This window comes from Hippopotamus amphibius, chromosome 4 (assembly GCF_030028045.1).
Source record: "Hippopotamus amphibius kiboko isolate mHipAmp2 chromosome 4, mHipAmp2.hap2, whole genome shotgun sequence".
In the NCBI taxonomy this organism is placed as follows: Eukaryota; Metazoa; Chordata; class Mammalia; order Artiodactyla; family Hippopotamidae; genus Hippopotamus; species Hippopotamus amphibius.
Window position 1 is genome coordinate 93417332 of NC_080189.1, and position 3342 is coordinate 93420673.

General features: G+C 35.8%; 1 pseudogene; it reads right to left on the bottom strand.

Annotated features, from left to right (window-relative positions):
* Window positions 1-233: 233 nt before the first annotated feature.
* Window positions 234-1629, bottom strand: LOC130850872 (serine/arginine-rich splicing factor 10-like; annotated as a pseudogene).
* Between the last annotated feature and the right edge of the window lie 1713 nt (window positions 1630-3342).

Genomic DNA, 3342 nt, shown 5'->3' on the forward strand with positions numbered 1-3342 from the left:
TTTTTTTCACTGCACAATAAATCAGTTTATTACAGATTAAAACAAATCATTTTTTCATTACTTGTATTAATGGGATGCAAACAAATTCTGGATACTTTTAAATGCCAAATAACCACAAAATTACTTATCTTTGATAGTATACTGGGTTTTATAATTACACAGGATATAAATGGTGTAAAATATTGTTATCAATAATACACCTCAAACAAAACAATGAGGCCACACTGTAATGATTCACTAGATTGTGCTCAGTAGACATTTATTGAAAAGTGAATTTTATCTATTTTTCTCCCCAATCACCCAGTACAATTTTTGCCCATAGTAAGGGCTCAGTAAATTTTTGCTGAATATACTGACTAGGAAGGAGGTGAGAAGAGATGGACCCTCTTAGCTGGATTTCAAGTATTATAATGGGAATTTACGTAGAAGAGTGTTTAAGGAAGATGTAAACCGCATGTGGCATACAAGTAAGGAAACTCAGATGCCAATGAGGCAAACCATTAAGCAGAAAACACTGGCTGGCAATGGACTAAACAAAGGCAAGCAGTGCCAATAGCGAAAACAGAACTGACTTTAAGAGATAACCAAGTTTATACTGGACCATACCTTTTCTCACCCAATTCAGTTTGAGACAGACCAATAGAGGCACTGTAAGAGACTATGGCTGTCTTCCTTGATATTCAGACATCCTAGTTTCCAATAATTTAACATGGACCTATTACCCATGAATCAATATAAACCTATTCAGATTTAGGGATTAGTTTCCACAAGTACAAAGTTGAATTTCCTTTTATTTGTCCTAAAATGCTTACTTTGAAACTTGAAGGGACTTCAATTATTCCATGTAGTTTCGATAACATTCTTTCATCTTTTCAGACCAGAGTCAAAATATTCATACAGTATTCATACTGCAGCACCTTCCACCCACCCTTTGGTCGCTTGAACTGCCCTTCTTTGGTTCTCTTTCCGCTTTCTCAGATCTTTCTTGAAGTGTAGTAAGCAGAACTGTACTGGGTATTCCAGCTGCAGTTTGGTCTAGAACGTGATTTAGCCTTCATTTCTTTCTTGGGCTGGGACTTGGACCGTGATCTTGAATTGGATTTAGATCTTGAAAAAGATCGATTTCGGTGTTTGAATCTATCATTGTCGGAATGGCTTCTGCTACGCCGTGGTCTTCCAGTCGGTCTACTGTTTCTAGGACTATAAGATCGTCTATAGTTGTAATCAAAGGACCGACTTCTTGATCTCCTTCTTTCATAACTTCGGCTTCTAGAACGTCTGTATCTGTCATAATCATCATAGCGTGAAGAACTATACACATTCCTCCCTTCCTTGGCTTTCATCTGATTTGGAGTCTTTCGATCTCCCTGTGCAAACTGTATTTCAATTTGGCGTCCACAAATCCATTTTCTGTCCAAATTATGTAAAGCATCTTCGGCATCACGAACATCCTCAAATTGAACATATGCAAATCCTCTTGGACGGCGAGTGTAGAAATCAAGTGGAACATACACATCAACTATAGGACCATAACGACCGAATTCGCGTCGTAAATCTTCAGACCTGGTGTCGTCGGCCACGTTCCTTACGAAGAGTGACGTGTTGGGGGGGGCGCAGGTACCGGGACATGGCTGTGGCGTGAGTCTCAGCAGGAGCACTAACGGGCTCAGCAAACCGTCCGCAGCTCCGCCGCCGGATCCTCAGACACATACAGCCAAAAGCGGTCTTTATTATTTTGAGATACATTCCCTCTATACCCATTTTGATGAGAGTTTTTATAATGAATGGATGTTAAATATTGTCAAATGCTTTTTCTGTGTCTGTTGAGATGATCATGTGGTTTTTGTCTTTCCTTTTGTTAATGTAGTTTATCACATTGATTGATTCATGTATACTGAACCATTCTTGTGACCCTGAAGTAAATCCAGCTTGATCTTGATGTATAATTCTTTTCATGTATTGTTGGGTTTGGTTTGCTATTATTTTGTTGAGGATTTTGCATCTATATTTATCAAAGACATTGACCTTTAATTTTCTTTTTTTGTAGTGTCTTTCTTTGGTTTTGGTTTCAAAGTAATGGTGGCCTCAAAAAATGAATTTGGATGTGTTCCCTCCTCTTCAGTTTTTGGAATATTTGTGAAGGATAGGTATACATTCTTTATATGTTGGGTAGAATTCCCCTGTGCAGCTATCCAGTCCTGGACTTTTGTTTGTGGTGAATTTTTCTTTGTGTTTTGGTTTGTTTGTTTTTGTTTTATTACAGATTCTATTTCATTTCTAGTAATTGGTCTGTTCAACTGTCTTTTCAAATCAGTGTTGGCAGGCTATATGTTTCTAGAAATTTGACTATTCGTATTTACTTTATATATTTTGGTGCTCCTGTGTTGGTTGCATATATGTTAATAAGTTTAATAACCTTTTCTTGTATTGACCCTTTATTATTATATAATACTTTTCTGTCTTTTATTATAACCTTTGTTTTAAAGTCTATTTTGTCCAAATATGAATATTGCTACCCCTGCTTTCTTGTTTCTAGTTGCATGAAATATCTCTTTCCATACCTTTACCTTCATTCAGTCTGTGTGTCTTTTGCCCTGAAGTGAGTCTCTTGTAGGCAGCATATTACAGATTCTTGTTTTTATATCCAATCAGCAACCCTATGTCTTTTGATTAGAGCCTTTGGTCCATTGAAATTTAAATTAATTATTGATAGGTATGAACTTACTGCCATTTTATTCCTTGCTTTCCAGTTCACTTTGTAGTTCTCTGTTCATTTCTTCTTCTTTATGTTTCTCCTGCTGTGGTTTGATGATTTTCTTTTGTAGTATGCTTGAGTTTCTTTCTTTTCAGTTTTTGTGTATCTGTTGTAGGTTTTAATTTGTGATTACAATAGGGCTCATATACGTTGACCCATAATTTTAGGTACTTTAAACTGATAATCATTTAAATTCAACCACATTCTAAAAGATCCACATTTTAAACTCCATTCCCCCACATTCTGTGTTTTGATGTAGTATTTTACATCTGCATGCTTTTCACTTTAGTGGTTATTGTAGGTATAGCTGCTTTTACAACTTTTTTCTTTGTTTTTTAATCTAAGTACTGGCTTATTCATGTGATCTTCAATCCTTACTATATATTTGCCCTTCCAATTGGGATTTTCCCTTTTCTATAGATTCTTATTTCTTTTTCACTAAGAGAAGACCCTTCAATATTTCTTTTAGGGTAGATTTAGCATTGCTGAATTCTTCTACTTTTTGCTTATCTGAGAAATTTTTTTGTCTCTCTTTCTATTCTAAATGATAATCTTGCAGGGTAGAGTATCCCACATTGCAGATTTTT